Raw genomic sequence first — 24,366 nt, forward strand, 5'->3', positions numbered from 1 at the left:
TCCTTTTTGTGAAGCTCAGAAGTAAGCCTTAAGGGCGAGGTTAATCTTGCTTGAGGGATAGTTTATCGTAAAATATTAGCCATCTACTGGCAACAATAGGTCTATCCTCAGAAAGATACTCGGCGATCCTTTAGCCACCATTTAGCAATAGTCATGCATGCTGTGTGGGCAAGAGCTTGGCAGTAACTTTGGGGGTCTACGGAGACTTCTCATTCTCAACGGTGGCTGTAAGAAAGTAATAAGCGGAAGCCCTTTATTATATCCGTTCCTTCCTTTTATCAAGCTATTCGAGCAAATATTCTAGCCCCACGCCCGGATAATGGGTTTCCTATCCCTTGACTATAAATCAGGAAGCGATAAGCTGCACCCCCTGACACTCATTTCGTTATAACTCAACAACCTGAGCCTAGAAAACCCCAATCCACTTGGCGTTATTAACAAATGAAATGAGCTTCTAAATGATATATTTTGATTGTAAATGGATAAGAATTCAAAATGCAGCAAAATTTTAAGATTTCTGGTCTAAACTTTCTTTTCTGCAATAAGTTTAATTAATCGTTTTAGGGAAAGTACAAGATTTGTAATATAAATTTTCTTTAATGATTGTTCTCTGTCACGTAACTGTTGAAAAGTGTTATAAATTACGCTCGAAGTATGAGGTACGGAGCTCTTTCAGTACTAGAAACGAGATCGTTTGTATTTTTATCACGTGTAGTCAAGTAATATTCGGCCTGGAACAATACGAGTTATTACAAGATATAAACTATAGAAATAGGAAGTTTACTAGATTTACGATGATAACTTTTACAGAATTATTTTGAAGTCATTTGTTTCTATATAGATTTTAACGATTTAAATTATATGACAGAGTAAAGATTCTTTTTGGGGATAATGGAAATATATCGCAAGCGACCATATCTTTATATTGTGGTTGCTTTCTAAAGCATTTTTGCTTGGTAATGAAACTACGTGTAACATATAGAAGATTCCAAATAGAAAGATTAAATAAGCTATTCATATGAAAAAAATTGTATAATTTAGTTGGCCTATTCTGTCACCCCAAAACGTGGGCACTTGAATACAAAGAAGCGAATATTCTCTTTTCGTTTTAATAAATTTCTTATGCTGTGAATCCTCGGTCCTGACTGGAGAAGGTTTATTACTTTAGGGGGTGAAAAGCACTGCAATCTTAACATTCACCCTCGATAATGTTGCAGAACATGGACGAGAATTAATAAAATATAAGAGCATTTATAGCTCCGGTGGCGCTGTGGCTAGCGCGTCGGTTAGTAACACCACAGGTCGGGGCTTTGATCCCCGGGCTTATCAAGATTGGCTCAGCCTTTCTTCCCTTGAATGGGTCAATAAAATGAGTACCAAGTTCGCTTTAGGACTAAACAAGGGGGGGGGGCTGCGACATGCTGACCACTTGTCCAGGGTAGATGCTCATGCACCTCAGAGCCCACGGTCTAGAAAGCAGATATAAGGGCACCGCAGGCCATGACTCAAAGAGGGCTGTAACGCTATTAAGGTTAGTTTAGGTTGAGTCTTTCTAAGAGCACCATTTTTCTGTCTCCTTACAACTCTCTTTCGTGTTGTCCCTGGAAGCACACCCGGCTAGCAATTTGAAGACCCGGAATTCGACTTCTGGGGAGGGCATTTCTGATTTATCGCGCTTTCTGTCTTTAAAAATTGTATTAGACTCCCCAAATGTCGCCCGAACTAAAAAGGGGTTTCACGATAATTCGTCACTACCAACTTTTGGCGATTGTACCTCCGTCTTTCCAGCCACTCTTTAAGTGCAGGAGAATGTAAGGCATTTTTTTTCTCCTTGCCACATGCCTTTACGGTGTAATTGGATGTATGTCCGGCTAACAGTCGGAATGGGATTCCGGCAAAGGAACTGCTTATTACTTAAAATTCAGTTTCTTTGCATAAATAAAAAATGAAGAATATAAAGAGGTATAATTAAAAATCTTTTTTACATAAATAAAAAAGAAATAAATTTAAAGCTGTAGCATAGATTTTCACAATCACTTTTTTGCCAAATTTTAGAAGACAGTCAAGGAATGGCAAAACCTGACAAGCGGATAGGAAAAGTTAAAAAAATACACCTCAAATTGTTAAACAAATGAATGAATGTCTTCAGTTAGAAAGCAAATAAAATGAATATATTTCTGTTTGGAAGAAATATCCAATGCTTTGAAATGCTTAATAATGAAAGAACTATTTTAGACAGCAAATTGGAAAATAAATTAAAGAAATAAATACAATTTCAGGGTAGAAATATAGTTCATCTAAAATATGGCTATATAACCATTAGTTGGACTGTAGCACTTAAATTATTAGTTATGATAAAGCATTCGAGAGCTATCTATATAACTTTTATTTGGAGAACGATCGAAGGGAAACTTGATGACACTTAAATTATACTTGGAAGTGGGAGAAACGCCACAAAAATACATGCCAAATGAATCTTAACTTTTTTGGGGCAATCACCACGAAAGATCTAAAATTGATGAGATACATAAAACTCGGCACTGCTTCGAAAATAATTGACATATAATTTTTGAAATCATATAAAACACTGTAATAATAAAGCAATAATCGGTAGAATGCTTTTTAAAATATTGAGAAAATAGATTGAATATAAAGCTTCTCTTTCGTTGGTTACTAAGCTGAAGTACAAAGGCACTAAATGCTAAGTAGCTTTTAGTGAAATTATCACCTATACTTCTGCGTAATTCTTTGTTAGTTTATTATTAAATTATAAAGTGCTTGACAACTACCTATCCATGGAGAAAAATCTTCATAAATGTTTTATTGATAAAGATCGTGCTGTATATGGTTAAAAAGTTGCCTTTCACTCCTTTTCTCTGCCAGAATACATTAACTAATCAGAATGTTTACTTGACAGTGGAAGATCCTGCTAAATATTGCACTCTCTTAAAAATACGCAAAGGAAATATAGAAGCAACATGGAGATTATGAATAGATTTTAAAACTGTAGGTTCTCCGAACATTAATTTTTCTTTTTTAAAAAGTGCGACAGAAATCCTTTGAAATTTTTATCATATTGTACTTCTGGGCTTTTTTTTATTTTGAACAAGCACAATCTCCTCCCCGTGCACCATGAATGTACAACACGGGGCTTGCAAAATAAGTTCATTCAAACATTAGATATTACATTCATAAATAAAACGAATAAAAATAGAGACCAGCAGTCTAGACTTCAAAGAAACAGATAAGTTCATTAGCCAAGTTACGCCAACCTTTTTCAAAATGTTCTGCAATTATAATCGAGCGTCATCGAAAGTATGGCAAGAAAAAATTAAATGTTCCACATCTTGAGGTAATTTTTTTGAACATTCACATAAATTATTTCATCTTACACTGAAATGAAACAAGTAACTTGCAAATTTACGGTGACCAGATAAAAACTGTGATACTATACAATTAATAAAGAGGAAAGACTTTGAATGCAGTCTATGGTAAGTCGAAGGAAAGAACGCTTTGGTGCCTTAAGCATTACAAAAGGAAATATATTTTTTATTCCACTTAGATAAAAGCTTCTTATAATAAAAGGACTTCCAATACCCATTTGGAATTATTTACGAGCTTAGACGAAATTAATTTGGTTTTACATATGGGCTTAGACGGAAAGTTTCGAAAATTTTTCCATGCACACATTTTTCATAGGAAAAGAATAGTTTTGCATGCTTCCTTATTAAAAACAACCTTAGGTATTAATGTTGAATATATTTAATCAAAATCCCAGTTATCAGATCCAAAGGTAATTATTTGTAGTTTACTGAATTAAAATTTATATTAATTTTTTTTACAAAGTGCTAACGCTAATATTTAATTAAGCTTAAAACATTGAATTACTATGAAAGTCAACAAAGAAAACAGCATAGTTTAAGCTGCACGTCATGGCTGCTTGCAGTTCCTGCTAAAACTTAATGTAAAGATTTCTAAATCACATACATTCTCAGTTAAAAGTACCACTTTAGGTTAAATGAAAGTTAAAGTACATGCGGGAAGGTGTACGGAATATGCTAATGAGGACCAAATTGGAAAAGCTAGAAGTCAGACTCCAAGAATTTCAAAAAGAATTTATTTTATCTAAATTGCATCATGGAATACTAATGGATAAAAGCAAAGCCATCAAAATAAAACTAAGTCTAAGATAATTAAACAAGCTAAACTTTGCTGCTCGTAATAAAAAGAGATGCACCACATTTTCATTTACGCAGTGTTCCCTTTACCATATGTTAAAGCGAAAGAGAAATGCATTTTTCTTGTGTGGAGTTTTAACATTTCATCATTTCTGTCTAAATCTCTTATTTCTAATTAATTCACCATTGAGATAGTAAATTAATTAGAAATAAGAGATTTATAGAGAAACGATCAGCAAAACATAGACGATTCACAAAGGTCATAAAGACTTCATTTTATCTAAAACCAAACCTATAATGATTATTAATTAAAATATATATTAAGTAAACAAATCTTTGTGAGGTTTTATTTTGATTTTAAACTAAAACTTTGATTTTTATTTTGCTCCGTCCTCGGTTTCCATCTTACCTGGGAAGCATGCGAATATAGTAAGTGTAAAAAAACCACAGAAAGATTAGTTGTATATCAGCTAGGTTGATAGATATGTGAAGAAGCCTTTGTTCGTGACTACATTTAGTACCTAACGACAATTACTTTTGCAGCCTGAGGAATAATAAAAGATCGCTGAACCCTTGTGCCGATAAGTGAAGTTTAAACCACTATCCTTAATTTGTTATTTGGTAAGAATTTAAATCAGAGTGTTCAGCTGTTAAGCCTAATTAGTGCCTTCGAGTTTTGCTGATGCTTTAGTTGTATCGAAGATTTTGTTCCTCATGGGTGCAGCAGATTTTCATTCGTACACATTAATTGTTTAGTTCTCTGAAATGAAAATAGTTACTATCAATAAACATTTCAGTTGTTGTTATTTATCTATATATTAAGTCAGCAACTATTAATTTTTTGTTGTTGTTTTGACCAATCTCGCTTGTCTAATATCGGAACAAAGCCACGAAATTCCTCGCGGCAAGGGATATGAGATTACGCTTGTCGTTGGCAAGAACCTTTGGCGTTTTACAGGCGACACTATGGTTTTTCCAAGTTCCATCTCAGTTTTGGAGGAAAGCACCCCAGGGGTTGGTCCAAGAGTCTCATCCCGCTTCCCCTGTCACTAGTCCACGCGAGAGGACTTTCCTATATATTTGAATATACGTTTGGAGTGGTCCCATGCTGCAAAGACACTATATATTTACAGACATGCATGCTTTCTCCGGGATTCGAATCCAGGCCCTTCGGCACAGTAGTCAGAGTCGCTAACCACTATACTGTTTGGGCAGTACTATTTATTTTAATTTTGTGTAGTGGTAATAGCTTCAAAAATGCAGCTTGAAGTTAAGCCGAGTAATTAGAGAAAATTCTTTAGAGGTAAACTTCAGCTTTATGATAAAGGTACTAAATCTATGTGTTTTGTTTTAGATCACACATTCTGCCTACTTTGTTTGATGTTATCAAAATAAGTTTACATTTTTTGTTAATTTTTAATTTTTTTTTCTTTAGTTTATAATTTTCTTTGCAATACTGCGAACAATATAGTTAAAAGTTATATCAATAATAAGAAATTATATTTCTCTCTAGCAAAAAAATGCTCTATTGAAAGGGCATGTGATGGTTACTGGTTAATATAAAATCGGTTTTGATTTCATCTTATGCGGCCAATTTCTGAAGATAAAAAGACCTCTAGAAAAAAAGAAGAGGAAAAAACAGCTTAGTTAGAGTTAGAAATGATTACGTAATTTGCTCCTAAGTAAGATGATTTTCTTTCATAAGTCGAGAACAAAACTCATCTTACTTGTGAGCAGATTAACCCAGATAAACACATTTATTGCTGAGTCACCTTATATTTCAGTTTATCAAGACTTCAGCTTTGTGAAAGAAGAAAACCATTTATCTGGAAAGCTAGATACCCTTTTCAGTAACATTAGGCAACATGTTTTATTTCTTTTTAGTACACTGTAAAAAAAAAGTTCGCTCTTTACAGGCAAAAGTTTTGTAAAGTTACAGAAATCAAAAAGTTACACAAGAATTTCCTGTAATGGTAACAGGTTGAAAGCAAACTGTGGCTGGTACAGCTAATTTGCCTGTAACATTACAGATAATGTTTCAGTAGCCGCGCGGAAGAATCATGTGACTGACTGGAAATCAGCCAATCAGAAGAAAAGTGTTTGAAAGCTAGTTGCAGAAAAAAACATGGCTGAATGCATGTTGGTTGTATAGCGCAGGTAAGTAAGAAAATGTTTATAATTACGTTTGAAATATTTTTTGTTCATTTTATGCAAATTATTCTCATGCACTTTGCACTGTTATATGTAGTGAGTAAGTATTTAAACGTTTAAGCTTTGCGATTAATTAATATCAGTGTTCGTAATGAGTTGAAAGAGTGCAGAATATTTATTCCAAATGCAGATCTAATAGTAGTATTTTGTCATTGCGCATCAGATAAATTACGCCTTAAATTGCCCGTATTATTATTTATAACTAATTATTCTAAAATTTAATCACTGTTGTGGTATTTAATTGAAACGGTAATGTGGTTGTTGAAAACAAAATTAATCATGTTAGCGTTCGTTTGCAATCGTCTGACCAAAGAACGTTTGACATCTTTTTCCCGGCAGGCCTTGCGAGAAAAGTTTATGTAAACATTTAGAATTCTGAATGTAATGTATATATTTTTTTTTGCTTACTAGGTTTAGTTTATTCTTTTTCTAGGATTACCTAATTAATTATACTTGGTTTATAATTCAGTCTAATATGTTTATATACGAGTGTGTTATGAAGTAAAATTACAAAAACTTGAACAATGCGGTCGAGAATCTCGTTTATTCTTTAGTGTAATAATATTATTTTTTCAATGATATTAATTTCTTACGAATATGTTATAATTCCAAAATGAAGTAATTATATTGATTAAAAATATGTCGCATCATACTTTTCGTAATGTTTTGGTTTACTAACTAGATGCAACTTAATTATTCCATATATTTTAATATACCAATATCAACAGGGAAAATATGGAAATGACCTAAAATATTTTTCTAAAAATTCGTTAAACTAGTTATAAAAGAAAACTAAAATTTTGTACATTATTTCCAAAAATATTCCATTAATATTTTATAAGTTACAAAATTTATTATATTGTATATATAACTACCATTGCATACTTATAAGTTTTTAAACATTTAATGTAGAATTTAGGTTGATTTTATTTTGCCCAATTTTAATACAGTTTTGAAGTATGATAGTCTTGTTACTAGGATAGCATGAATCTGCTAATACAAGTTTAATATATTTCTTGACAAATGTTTCTCTTATTCATGTAATTTAATATATAAATCATCATTTAATATATAAATAAAATACGTTTTTTTTAAATAAATTATGATTGTGTATTGGAATTTAACACAATTCTGTATCTATATGTTAGTATTAAAAATAAAATAATAATAAATTTTTAATGAAGCATTGATTTTAGGATTAACAACTGTAAATATATATATATACTCACACATGAATAAATGGAAATGCAAGTTACTTTTCCTTACAAAGCCGTCCATGAATATATACTTCCCTTTAGACTGATAGCCTTTGCATGCTTTGCCATATTCTATCAATCCAAATGATGCAAATATGCAGAAAATTTTACTTTCTTTGAAAGTTAATGCAGGATATAAAATTCAGTGCATTTGTAAACTACATTAGTTCTCTTATAGCTTGGTATTTAATTCTCCAATGATTTACTAGTCCAAACTAATGCAGAATTCAGATATTGTTCAAATAAAAGAAAATTAATAAGGTCTGATTGTTAGACGTATATATGAAGATTTATTTTTTTAAATATTATTTTAAGTCAACTAAATTAATTTCAAATTTAAGTAAGTATTCATGCCTTTCAGTAGCATTATTTTTGGAAATCTTAAATTAAATAACTGAATGCAATATTTCTTGTTAATAAAAGAAAAGCAATATTATGAAAGACTAGCGAAGTGGATTTGCAAGTTCTAATTACGAAAGGTCCCATGCTCTAAGGGGTCATTTTTAAAAATACTTAAATAAAAAAAGTATTTAACGTAAAACTTCCAGCTTCACACATGTGCAATATTAATTCTATATATTTTATCTCATTTTATTGATTAATTTCATAGCATTTCGTGTGACACTAGTAGAAATTATTTATTAAATTTTATGCAGTTTTTGATCTACGTTTTGATTTTGTTATTAATTACGTTAGGTTACATAAGATTTAAAATTATGTAAGGTACAAAAACCTTCTGCATCTATTAATATATGCTGAAGTGAATGAAATTATGTCAGTGAAATTTTTTAAAATCAAAAACAAATTTCTATGGAAAATTAAAGTTATAAATTCTAAATGCAAACAAAGGAGTGAATTTGAAAGTTATCAAATAAGCCAAAGTGTTGGTAATTTTTGAAGTTTTGCAGAAGAATTTTTATACTGTGCAGAATGGGAATATGATGTTTGGTTTTGTTAGTACAGTCAAAAGTCGTTAATCCGGACTCGTCAGGACTTCGGCGATTCCGGATTATCAATTTTTCCGGATTACAGATCATCAGTTTAAATCTGGTAAGATGGCATGCAGAAATTTTAAAATTAAAAATATGAAACCGTAATTTATGAAATAAAGAACAATTATGATCTAAAGGGTATCAAAATTTACAAAAAAAAAAAAAAAAAAAAAAAAAGAAAAAAAGAAACTTAATATTTATTTGTTTACTTTATTAAACATTTCTTTCAATGTAAGTTGTTTAAGTTGCTTCGTTTTATGTGATAATACTTTCTCTTTAATTCTATAAACAGCCATAATTTCTTCTTCAGTTACAAAGTTCCGCTGTTGAAGTTGTTCGTCAAATTAGTCGAGAATACCGACTAATTTGACGAAAAATTTAGGGTAACTTGTTTTGTGAGCGCCTTAAGAGAGACAAACATTACCTAAATCATTAAAACAATTTCAGAATCCTGTTGCTAAAAGAAAGCTTGGGGGAAAATGTTGTCCGAGTCCCAGTGATTCATTTGGACCAATATGTAATATTGTTTTAGAAATTTAAGGTAATAAATATAATATTTTTCGAATGCTAAAACAGTTCGAGAAATTTATTCAAGTTCTGAATTCTGAATATAAGTATACTGTATATTATATTTAATAACTATGGTGGCTTCATTTATGAAAAGATTTGCATATTGGCTGTTTTTGTACAATGAACCTTCTCTAAGCTAGCTATGCGTGATTCCTGAAGATTTTGATCTTTAATGATATTGGGCCTCTTAGAGAAGTTATGTTTACTAATTAGTTATTTTATGAGGAATGCTGGTTAAATTTAAAAAGTGATTGACTGAGGTAGCTTGTAGTAATGAGACGGTTCACTGTAATGCAATTTTTTAAAGTATTTAAGCTGTTCCTGATTACTTAAGATATTATAAAGAAATATGATTAAAAGTGTTATATGAGCACATGTTTAAAACATATATTAAAATAATTTTTATAAGCTTTTTAAGAGCATGATTATGATTTTAAAAGAAATGTTTTTTTCTTTATTTAGGAGACATGGTTTACAAAGAAGGGGAAAAACCATTCATTTTTTCCAAGCAGTCGAAACGAATTTTTATGAAATGTTATATTGTGTTATTTTTTAATTAATTATTTTTTTAAGGTTTTATGTAAAGTTTATGAATTAAGTAATAAATTATTTTTACTTCTGTATTTTAATTAGCATATTATTTGCTTCATAATGTTTCACAATAAAATTATGAATTCAATAAAGTTCATAATTAACATGCTGTAATATATATATATATAGAGAGAGAGAGCATAAAGTTTGTTTTCTGTTGTCACATGTATATTTCACAATTTTGTATGCAAATCTCAAAATTTATAATAACTAAGAATACTTTTTAGTATCACTTTCTAAATGGTAACTATTAAGCTTAAAGTTTTATTACATATCACGTTTGTAAAAAATTATAGGTAAAATTAAAATGCATTAAATTTTAAGTTAAACTGAAGTATTAATTTTTGAAACAAATTTGTTAAAGGCATAATTGTATTAAGCATCAAGAATTTTAATGGAAGCAAGGCTTTAAAAATTAAGGTCAGTTGGTGAAGTTTTATGCTTATTCAAAAAGCATGATATTAGGTTTTTAATGAAAGACTTCTATCTGTTAATTCAAAGGAAATTATTTGAAGGTAGGGTAAAAACGTTATGCAGTTGCCATCTATTACTTCAAACAATAGCAGACTGTTGTCAAACACTGAGTGCAAATAAGAATAAAAAGGTTAGTTGGACGTTGTAATTCAAGCTTATGAACAAAATTTTGAATTCCTTGTAGTAACAAAATAAAGTTCATTGCTATGTTGAATTCTTTAATTTACTGAAAATGTCATTTTTTAGAAGGAGAGAATATAATATTTTTGAAACATAAAGAACAGCTGTTCTGAGTTCTTCATAGAAATATTTCACAAAATGTCTTTTATTGTAATAATATGATCATATCAACATGCAACACGTTTACTCATATAAGTTAAATCTAAAGGAACATGTGTCTATTTTAACTAAAATTACTAAAAAGAAAGTTCAAGAACATATCTTAATAATTGACACTAAAACATGCAAATAAAGCATACTGTTTTTTTTCCTCATCTATTTTACAGGCCAAATATAAATTCCAGATTCCATTTCATTATTTTATATAAAGGATATACATGTAATTTAATGTAAGGAGTAGCATATCAATTTGAACTTAATTATCAAGTTAAACTCAAATCGATTATTAATCAAAATGATATATATACATACAGATATTGTTTTACTCAAAACATATTGATTTCAATGTATTTTATTATAATAAGCATTTTATACAAAAATCTATTACTTTTATAGACATATCCTTTAGTATTTCATCTATGAAAAATATATTCTACACACATATAATTACTTAATGAGATATTAGAAGGAAATAATCTGAAACCTTTACAGATACAACCATTGGAATTTTACGTAAGAAAAGTATCTTCTAATCACATAATAACTTGCTGTAATAATACAAGCAAATAACCTGTAACGGTTACAGATATATCTGTTGAGATCTTACATGAGAAAAACATGTTATTTTTACATAATTATTTGATGTAATATTACACGCAAATAATCTGTAACCATTACAGATATATCGTTTGGGATTTTACATAAGAAAAATATGTTCTACTTACATAACTATATGCTGTGATATTACAAGAAAAAGATCTGTAACCATTACAGGCAAAACTCTTGTAAAGTTACAAAGAAAACACCTGTTGCTGTTACTCAAATAACCCATGGCATCCCAGTTTCCATCAGTTTTCTTAGTAACCTTACAGATTTTTTTTTACAGTGTAACATTAGGCAACATGTTTTATTTCTTTTTAGTAACATTAGGCAAAAAGTTTTATTTAACATTTTATTTTATTTTATAAAATTTAATCGTCTTCTTGTTTCTTGGATGGATATCAGAATATTTTTTTAGCTGAGTCTAAAGTGATGGAAAATGACTATTATTAATGACTATTCCGATAAAACGTTATTGTGTCATTAGGGCAAAGTTATTTAAAAATTACATTATTTCAGAACAAAAGCTGGTAACACTGAATTGAAAATTTTATACAAAAACACAGAAAAAGAATAATATTTTTTTTTCATGAACAATTGAATATTTGTTCGAAGAACTGCTTGCATTTATAAAGTATTCAGTTATTTTATCTAACCAGTTATTTTATGTTAAGTATCTTGACTATCATTCTTCCTTTCCATTTTTCAGAATGCGAATTTTAGATCGCACACATTCAAATGAGGTAGAAAGAGATGGTATTTAAATGGGGTTTAGATTGCTTAGGCAGAGCCTGCTCCTTCTGCTGAAGTCCACGTTACTAGTTAAACTTCTAGAATAACAGTTTAAGTTCCGCATTGCTTTATTTTTGCCGGTAGTGCTTGTGTCACACCGGTATACATTTGAGCCAACTTGCGCGTTTGTCATTTCTGTGTAGCCTTTGGATATATTAAGACTTACCTTAGTTTAATATCCTGATCCTTATTTTTAAGTTAAACCATAATTGCTGGCTGCTTTTGTAAGCACAATAATGCTTTCTGTTCAATTATTTGAGTTCTCAATAAAAGAGTCTATTACACCCTTCTCACGTATCTGTTTGATTACCAAGACATAGCGATAATTTTCTTAGTTCTTCCATAGTCTCGACTTAGTGCATACTTCACAAAAAAGGTGAGACTCTACACATTTATTCACATATGTCTTTCTTTATCTGAAGTTTGAGGAAGACTCTTGTTACTTTCTAACGATACTTTAAATGAAAAAAACGTTACAGGATAAGCAGCTGCATGTGCTTAGAATTCCGAATACAGACAGGCAGCTGTCAACAACTAGATTTGTGCAGCTGATCTGGATACAGAAAATCTTTACTTCATTAAGACGACTTTGATGCGTACTGATGTTATTGGCAACTTTTAATAATTGAGAAAGGCTCCTACTAAATATTGTTATGAATCCTTATGCAGGACTTGTTCTAGTGAGGCAGTCTCCTGTTGTACTGTGACTTGGTGCCGTATTATTACAAATGAAGAGGTAAGGAGAAGGATTTTTTTAGAAGTTTGGAAATCCATCTAGATGATTCTAAAGTTATTAATGAACTCTCAGTCATGTTATCATACTTCAAAGCATGTAGCAGCTTAAAGGAAAGAAGCCTTGAAAGCATACACATCTCTCATAATATGCTTTCCATAGATTTCGCAAAAGGAATATGCGGGTTGTATGAAGCCTTGAGAACACATTTTTGTCGCAAAAATTGTTAAACCCGTCTTTTAGCCAACACATAATGAATTGTATAACTAGTCGGACAGTCATTTGATCGGCATTGGGTAGTAGATCATGTTATAGATCATTATGTGCCATCACGCCTTTCTTTCTGCTCAGAATGATGAAAGTGTTATAGAACATTACTGTTATAATAATGAGACATGGTAACATAATTTTAGTAACAATAACATCTTCATAGCAATTATGACCAAATATTATATGAAAAGAATTTTTAAAAATCCCCCTTTTTCTCTGAAATGGGGTAAAATTAGGTAAGAAACAATCTTGGTTTGGCATTAGATTTTAATCAAGATGCTATCAATTTTGAGGGCAGATACAAACAGGTTCCTCTTCATCAGGAGGATTTGTCTGATGCAAAGGCACCTGTAGCTGTTTACCCTCGACATCGATAGAGTCTTGACTAAAATCTACGCCAAACAGAAGGTTGTTACTTTGCTAATTTTACGTTTTACTTTGGCATGTTTCTCTTCTTGTCTTGAAGAATGCATTATTCGGAGAAAAATCTAAATCCCCTCATTTTTTGTTTAAATTTGAATGAATTTTATGCATTAGCATAACCTTTAATAAGGACTGTTATTCTTTATAATTTTCTTTCCATTATTTTATTAAGTAGTTTTCTTGCTAGAAATATTAGCCAAACGTCTTTCGTGCTAAACAGTCTAAGCAGTGAAAACATAATGATTTTAAGTCCAAACAAAAGAAAGAACTGCAAGCTCTTTTATAACCTATCTTTTCTCAGTCACCTCAGTTATCTCATTTAAAAAATATTGAAATTTTCTTGCAAAACATTCCAGGAAAAATTTGTACTCTCTGCCAACAGCAAAGGGGAAAAAAACCCACGCTGAGTATAGAAGAAAGATTAATGACCTAAGAACTAATTACAATTCTCTTCAACGGTTGGTCCAAAGTCCTGGATCAATACACTTTAATTAACCTTGCACTGATTTAGATTAAGGTTTTCATCTCTTAATGAAAAGTTCGTCCGTTAGAGCTATGTATTAGTTTTTTAACATTTGTAGCAACTGGACAAAGAATATTTCTTTTCATAATTTGATTCACGTGGCTTTCAAATCTTAACCTTCATCACTTAGTTCTTTCAAGGTTGCATTTTATTATTTTTCAGTCCAGCGGCAATTTATTTTTCTAAGAAAATTTAAAAGCATCTCGCAATAAGCAAACATGCAAACTGTAACCTTTAATGCTTTACTGAATTAATGCCAGACAAAAGAAGATTGTTTGTGAAGACTCTTTTACTAGTCAGCTATTTTAGTATTAGTGTACAAAAGTTAAATGGTAAAATTAATAAGGAAGATTTATTCATTGTAATCATCTTTCACATAAAATAAGAACCTTTGGAGAGTCATTATAACAGAAGTACGAGGGATTGGTATAAAATAATTAAAGATCATGATCCACAAGATTACTCTTACTAACACAGAAAATATTTTCATGCTAGTAGCAAATAACTGAGTACAATTTAGTAAGGTTACTTATCGTTCATATTAATAAAGTAATCGTGATAAAATCTAAAAGTAATCATGTTAAATCATACAAAGATGGATGTTAGAAGGATTAAATTACAAAACTCATAAGAAAGTTACTGTTATACTATTTGGTGGCTGGTTAGTTAATATTTTGTAGACCGTTTCCTTGTTTTAATTTATTTTGTCAATAATGTTTCTCATATATTCTGTAAGTCTAGCAAGCTAACTGAATATTTTTTGCTTAGAATGCTTTTGGCACGATTTATCCTATAGCGAATGTTTGAGATGCAAGTTAGTACCTCTGCGTCAACCCGTTACTCACTTATTTCTTTATTCTCACTATTTCTTTATTCCATTTGAGTTCCTTTTTGACGGGCTTTTGGACTACTTTATGAATCCAAGTCTATTTCTTCAACTGAAATGTCAGTCAATGTTTCTTTGACCAGAAATTTCTTTTATTCCATTTCAAAGATGTGTCTACTGTAGTATAAAATTATATTTTTCGCAGCTTTCTTGAGCAGGTTATTTTGCACAGAAAAAATATTCATATACAGAGTGTCAAAGAATATAATGGATCAGAACAATATCGCGAAAAGGGTTAAATTTTTTCATTTATTTCTTTGGGTAGGTTTATACGGAATATCTGCGAGAAAGTACAATGAAAAAAACCTGCCAGGGGCACCAGACGTGTAACATTTTCTTTCAAAGAAGCAGCAGAATTGCATTTGAAAGTTGAAAAAGTTTACTGAACACATTTATCGACCAGAAAAAGATGCAAAATAATTCTTGAAATACCTGTAATAAAATCAAATGAATTTATTAAGCTTCAAATTTTAACTGTTCTATATTACTAACATATGAACATTAGATAATTTAGGCTTAAGTTTTAGTTCCTTTCGCTTCGTTTGACCTCTACAGCCATTGTACCTCAACGCGTTTTTCCTATTTTTATGGGGCAACCTGAAGTTTTAAGTCTAGGAAACACTACCATAAAATGAGATAAATTTTAAGCAGAGGGCAACAGTTACATGTAACAGTGTCTATAAAGTTTATAATTTTATTGGGAGGAATAAATTATAATAGAAAAGACCGCAGTCATTCAAAATATGTCTTTTTTTGGATTTCCTAAGAGGTGTATTTATATTACACGAGCAGTAAGACACCTAAAACTCCGAAGCAATTAGCTCTCAAGAACAAAACGTGGGAAGATCTATCAGAATTTCGAGGCATTAGGTCATTCAGTTACAGGTGGAGATACATTTCAAGTATTGCCATCATTCTTGTCGTAAAAATAACATTGAATCAATACAGTCTCAGAAAAAGTAATTTTGTTTCAGTTAAAAGACACGGATTTCACATTGAAGATTACCTAGAATTTTTGGGGAAGTATCAAGGAAATCCCATTCATAATAGGAAAAAAAATAGTATGTGAAAATGAGAATTGTGATTTCACCTTCAGAATCTGAGATTATTGTTTCTAATGATTTCGTCGAAAAATTAGCCAATGATCCCTCAATTTAACTAATAAAAAATGCAAGCTTTCTTAAACCAGCAAACATTTATGATTAAAACATGCTATGATTTATTTCTAGACTTAACGAATTGATACCAATGAAAGAAAAAAAAAAGATTGTAAGGTACCTCACTTTAAAGTGAGGAACCTAGGAACTGATAAGCAAATAATCGCTAAAGTTCGATGACAGGAAACAGCCAGAGAGAAGGGTAAATAACCCTTTATTATTTCGATAAGATTTAACAAAACTCCGCCTGGGAGTGTACAAATAAAGTCCGCACTTTGGACTTGAACTTAAAAGACTAAGAATTAAACTAAAACTAAGATTAACTAACTAAGTATAGCTATCAAAGTTCAATGAGAGTTTGCCCCTTAACTTATTTTACTACGAAGCTTAGCAACGGCCTGAGTACGGCCGAGCGTAAAAACAGCTTTGAGAGAGAGAGCGGCCAAAAAGGCAGACGCGCGTAGTTCAGAAACTCTGATTCTCTCTCTGTCTCAGTAAGTAACTTCGTGGTTTAAATACCGCTCCTTCTCATTAAATATTCAGCAAATTCCAAAACTACGTTCTGGCCGGAAGTAGTAAGTTGAAGTTAAGAATTTGACAGGAAAGGAACTTTAACTTAAAATTTAACTGTTAATAAAATTAACATAATCCTTACAAGATGACAATAACCTATAAATTTGATTTCAGAGCGGATATTTACATCTTGGAGGAATGATTAGAAGAACCGTTTTCTCCGAATCGAAATGAAGCTTTTTCTCATTCAATCTTCGGAGATTTTATTCTTTTGAAACATTCACAAAAGAGCATATTTTCCAATTAGTATCTGATTTAATATTTGCCACTGGCTCTCCTTTATCAGAAGCTCCTTTTAGAATACCACAACACATTCCGTTAATATTAATTTTTATTGTGAAGTAAGGAAAAGATATTGCCTAAAGAACTTTCGGAGACTTCATTTAAGAAACAACAGCTTAATATTCCTTAAATGACAAGGGATAAAAAATGTCTGCCCCCCTCCCGAAAAATAAGAGACTGGACTTAACTTCCGTATATTCCAATTATCGATTGATATTTTCATTTTATGAAGGCTATCACTTATTACAATAAAAGCCTTACGCGCAATTTAACACCCAAATTCTTTCGCGAAGCACTTAAAAGCGAGCTCGCGACTCCAAAAATCGATGCAACTGCAAGGCCTCAAATTTTTTAGTTTCCCTTCCTTACTTTTATTGGTTTTGTGATTAAAGCTTAATTAATATTTCATGATCACGGTTCACTAGAATTTTATGAACGGTAGGAATGAGAAAGGAAGCTCGGGAAAACTTTCCGTCAAAGGAGGGTAGGGAATCAAAATGAGAAATTCGCGTTTTCTATTCCCGTGCAATCCTCTGCCGCCGCTCGCATTTTATATTCGATCTGCGAGGGCGATATTTTTAAATGGTCATTTGCATTATACCTTATTTGGCTGTAAAATTTTGGCTTTACCGAACATTACCAACAAAGTCAATATGTATAGGAAATTTGTAGGGAAACCAAATTTCTTTCCTGCGTTTAATTGTAACCCCTAATTATTTTTTTCTGCAATTAAATATTTATAAATCATATTTAAATTAGTTAGTTCCATTGTGAAGACGTTTACTATAATTTTATTTAGAAATACATCTTTTATTTCACAGGTGGGCAACATTTGCTGGGGCATTTTATTTATGAAACCTAAATGTTCGCGTGCCTTGCACTACTATTTAGTATGTATAATAACAAGGCTATTAAACAACACGGTCGTTCTGTACATTGCTAACTCCATAGGTACAGAATAGAAATATTTACATTTTAAATATTACATTGTATGTAAATTGTACGGAGTATCATGTTTCTCTAAGTCTCGTTTTCTGGCACGTCAATAGAAATCATTCGTGAATGATTGAGCGAAAAATTATGAAGTTTCCAGTGCATTCTGCTTCGTTAAACTTACGGTTGAAAATTGTTTCTGCAAAGACTGTGGGTATTATCGAATATTTGGCAACTTTGTTTAAACAACACTCCACTACTCCGTTATTGTTTTTAATGAGATGTTATACTGTATTACGTGCTATATAAATACAGTAACTTAAACGGGATTTAAAGCGCGTGGAAAGATGAGACTAGGTTATATGCAAAGAAATTATAAAAACAGCCGCCCAGACGGTATAGTGGTTAGGGGAACCTTCTGCGGTACAGAAAGGCCCGGGTTCGAATCCCGAAGAAGGCATGTGTGTTTATAAATGTACAATGTTCTTGCAGGATGGGAGCACTCTAAATATATACTAAGCCGAAAGTCGTGTCGTGTGGTTTGGTTGAAGGAGAGAGGGGTGGCAGACCCTCGGACGTCCCCCGGGGTACTCTTCCTCAAAATTGGGGTGGAAGTAGAAGTCAAACCTCCTTGAGGCTTTGACAACCATTCTTCCAAGAAAAATCTTGGACAAGACAACAATAACACATAATACAAACAATTTCGTCCAAGGGTTATTAACTTTTTGTGGGTTTTGAAAAACGCGGTGAGTTGGAGAATCATTCGACTCCGTTTACTAAGGGTGTACTGTATAATATTAATTCACAATTATTATTTAATATGCGTCTTATGCATATGTATATACAATACTGTTCAAATATATCATCAATAAAGTACCGTCAAAGCTCGTGGTAGATAAATCGGTTAGTATTCTTTTTAAATGCAGGTTTCAGATTGTTCGCGCATGTTTATGGAGAGGACACACTTGCTGTACGATATCACAAACATGCTTTTTAAAAGATTTGCATCGCACAAAATACAAATATCTTGAACCTATTTGTTTGATTTGTTATAAATCAAATAATTATGTCTTCATATCGTATAGATTCTACGTTGAGTTTCAATTATTATTCTGAATTATCTAACTAATTTTTAGAGTATTTTAGTATGATATGTAGCATATTATATAGGTAGCAAATGGAGAAGTTCAGCTTAGGGATTAGAATGAAAGACAATTAAATATGCAATTAATTGCTGACTGCACTTTTATTAGCACTCAATCTAGATTTATCAAAGTTTTATTATGTTTAACACTTGCGATAGAAGTTATACTGCTAACTGAACCACTTCATTGACAGCAGAATGGTGTATGCACAGGTTTTTTTCCAGTATTCTCACAGGAATAGAGAAAATGCTATATAATTTTTAGACTACAGTAGCAATAAATCATATACTATAAGCCAAAAGAAAAACACTAAAAATAGATCTGCAATAAAAACTCTGGTTAGTAATATAGATTTTATGCTATAAACTTACAACAGTAATGCACTAAACGACTTACACTGAACTTCTGTTAAAAGGTGGAAATATATATCAAAGTTTTCATGATGATTAGAAACATTCCGCTTAGACTTCGTGAAGGAAAAGTAAATGAGTGCTTACTTGATATAGTTTGGTGATTCAGATGAACGCTATGGAAGTATTAGCATTTATAGCTTCAAATCTTTTAAAATATAAGCTCAGTTATTAATAAATAATAGATGAGAGAAGACAGGAGTCGACCTCCTTGAATTTTTTTTTGTTCTAAGGGTTACTTGGTTTTGAACTTAAAGCAAGGCTATTGCTGTGCTTGGTAATCCCACTAGCTTTACTTCTAAACCATAACTCCCGAGATATACATTATTTACAGCCCACTCGTCAACATGAGAGCTGTAGCTTAGAAAATTGAAAGGTGGCCATTTTGAGACTCTTGACCCCAGCCGCGGTCCAACAATATAAGGCGACAGCTGGTATTCTTTGCTTGCACCATCTATCCCGAGCACCACATCCCTCCCCCCAACGAATCTTCCGCCTCACTAAGAAATTCCTTTTTGGGATCGTATACAAATTGCCTCCAAGATTCTTTATTTAGCTTTGCCGCATGATTACAACGCAAGGGCGATAAATCTTCATCCTAAAAGCACGCATACACAAAAAAGAAAACTTGCTGAAGGTAGCTGCATTTTTGAAATTCTAATACACTAATGCACAAAGGAGAGGGTGCCTTTTGCTCCCTTTGTGTTATTAATAGACTTGTTTTGTTTATTTTTTAACTATAGTGCGAGTAGATAAAAGCTAAATTACGATTTTTCATCGAGGTAGGAATTTGTTTTGAAAAACATAACCAAGCGCCTGCGTTTTAGGTTACATACTTATTCATTTTTTGAACAACTACTACACATCATTATTAAGCTTATACATTTATCATAATTCTTACTTTTATGTGTTAAATGAAATAAAGCATAAAAATATAACAGCATTTATTTCAAATCGATTCAAGTATTAATAGTAAAGTTCTAGTCACCTATTTTAAGACTTGTTATTCATAGACGACAAGTATATGATTGAGTTGAAAATTTTAATTTACACAGATTTTTCTTTTATAATCGCTTATACGCATCACGTGAAAATGATAGTTTGCAATGAATATATTGTTTACTCAATCTATAAAATATTTGTAATTTTACGTGGATCCAACATCTAATAACTTTACGTGGATCCACAAATTTTTTACGGTTTGGTTAATTAAGAATGTTTTTTTAACCTAGTAACATTTGGTTTATATATTTTAACAATGCATTCAGTTAAGATCGTTTGCGAGATATCAGAATTTAAATTAATGACATTTTAAATGGTAAAAGTGTTTTCCTTTGCAAAAGGCGCACACCTTAAGATTCATTTGCTCTTTTTTAAAATTATTGCAAAGTAAGTAAAATTAATATTTTTTACGATAAATTTAATTTATATTTGTTTTATATGAATGTTATAATTATTTAATACTACTGATTTATAAGGTATTTTTCTCGCCTTCTTGGCATGCCTTCGTGGTGTGGTGGTCTGCACGCTGGGTGCGTATTTCAGAGGTTCGAGGTTCGGTTCCCGGCGAAGGCGGTGCTAAATTTTCACTTCTCCTGCTTCCAGAAATATACCTAATGTCTTTACAGATTATATAAACGAAATTTCAAAAAGTTAAGAAATCCCCGAATTTACAAAGATTATAAGGTCTTTTAGAAGTAAAGCGAAATAGATGTTACGGATCACTTAATAGGATGACCTCCAGGAAGTTTCTAAGGCGGAATACAAAATATTGCTTCTACGAAAGGTATTGTATATGCATTACAAAAATATCTGTTATAATGAAAATCTCATAGATGACTGCCAGCAATGTGAAAAAGACTAGAACTCAATAAAACTACTGGGAAGAAACGCATTTAATATCTTCTGACCTAATGATTTCTTCAGCGAATACAAAGTTCAATTTTCTGATGATAAATAAAACGAAACTGCTTCGTTGAATGCATCAAGTTTTCAGTTCGATTATTAGAAATTCCAGTACATAAATGCATTTGATAAAAACATTTTTTGGGGAGTCAAGCTATTTACTACCCTTGCAGGAGATGCACTTCACTGATTCCTGTTTCTCGTTCCATTACCAGTAATAAAGATTTGAAACATTTTTTGTATAAAGTCTTGTTTAATATCTGATAGATCCATTATGCATTACAATAAATGAATGCATGGTTACGAATATGAGTTTTCCTTCCTTACGAGATAAGAATAATAAGAAAAATTTAATAGGGAAGGTACACCAAGTATAAATTAAGTTTTCTTACAAGAGATAAGAAATTTCTTGGAAAGGCGCAGAAAAATTTCGTAATTTTTCTAAAGTTATTTAAATTTCGGTCATCAATAAATGGATTTTCTTGAAACTGAGAAACATTTCTAAACTGATAAAAATACGTTTTTGATAACATAATTTAGTGTTTTATGTACTTAAGCGCTTGGAGAGATGCCAGATTATATTTTAGTGTAAAGCTCGTTTTCAATTTATAATCTTGAAGTTAACCAACAGTTTCCAAAGGCGACAGAAAAGTTATTCCTTATATTCTTTTATCGAAGTCTAAACATTATTAAGTTTCATTTAACATGAATAAATGAACTTTTCTTTATTTAATTGAAAGAAAGATTTGGCCTTTGCATGGGTTTTGAGCTTACATGAAGAAAATGCATAAGACATTTGATTAAATTCAGCGTATTTTACCATTATGGAAGATGCACTACTTTGTTTGGGAAGTTCTATTGCATGATCATTATACTTTGAATTATCTTCATGTCATTTTCTTACCATGTTAAGTTCCCTAAGTCTGCTTAAAAATAAGTACCTTCATAGAGGAATTAAAAAGAAAATTTACTTGTATTTTAAGTTACTCACTGGGAAGACTTTAATTGAGTCAAACGTAATGCCCATGATGCCAATTCATTTTGTCCAATTTTTATTGATCTTTATTGTTACAGTAGACATCTTAGTCTCAGAAAGGGTAAATATTGGCCAGATTCACAATATCCAGTCAAGAATTTGAGTATATTTGTTATACTTTTTATGCATTGGGAAATGAAGTAAATTAGTAACTGAAAATGTGTTAGAAGTTTGATTACTTTTTGATTTTACAAGCCTTATTTTAGTAAAAGGAAAAACGCAACTAAATATATTACATAAAAACTGGGAACTAACAGTGAAATAATAGGGAAATAAATAGCATAAATTGGAGAGAAATAGAGTGTGTATTAAAATTGCTTGGTATGATCAAATCATTATTGTCTTAAATCGGTAAGAAATAAATAATGCTCAACAACGTTTGAGGAACTAATAAGATCAGATAACTTCTCAAAAGAATTCCAAAGATATGTGAAAACTAAACCTCAGTCCAAAAGTTACTGAATATCCTTTCAGAATTCTAAATATTCTATTATGTGATGCATGATAAGCTCCAGTACTGATTTTGCGGATTATGCTTACCCATAAAATTTTGGCATGTGTTTTCTCTGTCTCATTTCTATTACACATTTCTCGGCTAGTTATTATGTTAGACATCCAATCTAAGATGTGATTAAGTACACTAAATATGCATACAAGTTTCAAAACCATGCTCATAATCGTGCTAATGTAACAGATATTTTAGTACAAGTTATATATAACAATAGCTGAAACTGAATGGAGCCCAATGGTAATGCTGCTTAGGCTTTTACAAGGATGCGCTCTACTTACGCTTAATATAAACACTGATATTAACCTAACTAGAAAACTAGATCCTGTTCATCCCATCTTAACTTAAAATCAAGCAACATAAACTAATAACAACAGATGTATAATTGCTATATCATAGTTTAGCTTACTAACAATGATATAGCAATTATACATCTGTTGTTATTAGTTTATGTTGCTTTTTATAAGTTACAATTAATAAGATTAACTAAACTTAACTTCCGATGGTTGAGATCAAAGATTACAATAATAGCTTAACTTAGTTAAAAATCAACTATTAGAAAACCTGGCTCCTAGGCTAACAAGCCTTCTTATGTGCAACAAATAAAAGCTAATTCACCAACAATCAGGGCAGAATTCCAACAGGATAAATTAGAATCACTGCGGTCTGACCCTAAATTCCCAAAGCTCTTCCACTAAACATAGATTCTCGTTATTTAAATCCAGTTATCTTGCCTTTTCTAGTGGAGTAGATAAAACAGTAGAAGCTCAGAAAAGATTCAACATAAGAAATAATGAGATGCTTTTAATAAATATTAAATTAGGTAATCAAATTACTTCCTACACAAGAAGTTAAATTCTCTGGCTATTAGCAGTGGTTCATAGAAAAATAATGCAGGAAATCAAAATACCTGGGAATCTTTTGAAGTCGTAATTAATTTCACTATAGCCAGTCATCGGACTAAGTTTCAAAGATGAATCAACAGATATAAACCTCGCAACGGTGACAGTTCAGTTTAGGCTTAATTCCCTGACTATTAAAAGATGGCTGCAGTGAGGTTTTCGTGAATTCCCATAAATGTAAAGCCAAATGTAAGCACAAGCCACTTTTGCTTAGACGTTTTTCAGTAAAGGCATCTTTTCTACTATACAAATAGCATTGTCGGGTATTATGCTATCATTAATTTAATCAACAAATCTCTCTAGAGTCCAACATTGGTTTTTCTCAATATTTAAAAGATTTAAAATTTAGTTTTTGAAATTGTTGGATTAATTTAAATTCTTAGGTAAACATATTTACAGAAACAAATGAACGTATGGATGAGGTATCATTTCAAATTTTTGATTTTTCTGCTTATCATAATATCGCCATATCATTATTTAAAATTAGAAGCCTGGTAATCATTTTCAGTTAATGTCTTTCTCCTTGTTTTGAGTATAATTTAGAGTGAGCCTTTTCAAGGAATAAGTCTATGTTTATTAGCTTTTTTGTGCTCATTAATAATGCGAATAATTAGCAGCTGTTAAGTAACGCAGCATTGCACTACACAGTATATTTTTATTTGCATTTCTTTGAGCTA

General features: G+C 31.2%; 2 protein-coding genes and 1 long non-coding RNA gene across 6 annotated transcripts in view; 2 read left to right on the plus strand and 1 right to left on the minus strand.

Moving 5' to 3' along the window:
• LOC118184111 (uncharacterized) overlaps positions 1–24,366 on the plus strand; it is a 305,486-nt gene that overhangs the window by 92,797 nt on the left and 188,323 nt on the right. The window lies entirely within an intron of this gene.
• The window catches only part of LOC118183948 (uncharacterized), a 160,410-nt gene that overhangs the window by 48,870 nt on the left and 87,174 nt on the right, over positions 1–24,366 (minus strand). The window lies entirely within an intron of this gene.
• Positions 6,521–9,830, plus strand: LOC146992746 (uncharacterized). The gene is made up of 2 exons (XR_015039077.1): positions 6,521–6,944; positions 9,670–9,830. It is a non-coding gene; the product is annotated as an uncharacterized LOC146992746 (long non-coding RNA).

This window comes from Stegodyphus dumicola, chromosome X2, assembly GCF_044657685.1.
Source record: "Stegodyphus dumicola isolate Sdum_Otavi_A_Nest chromosome X2, ASM4465768v1".
In the NCBI taxonomy this organism is placed as follows: Eukaryota; Metazoa; Arthropoda; class Arachnida; order Araneae; family Eresidae; genus Stegodyphus; species Stegodyphus dumicola.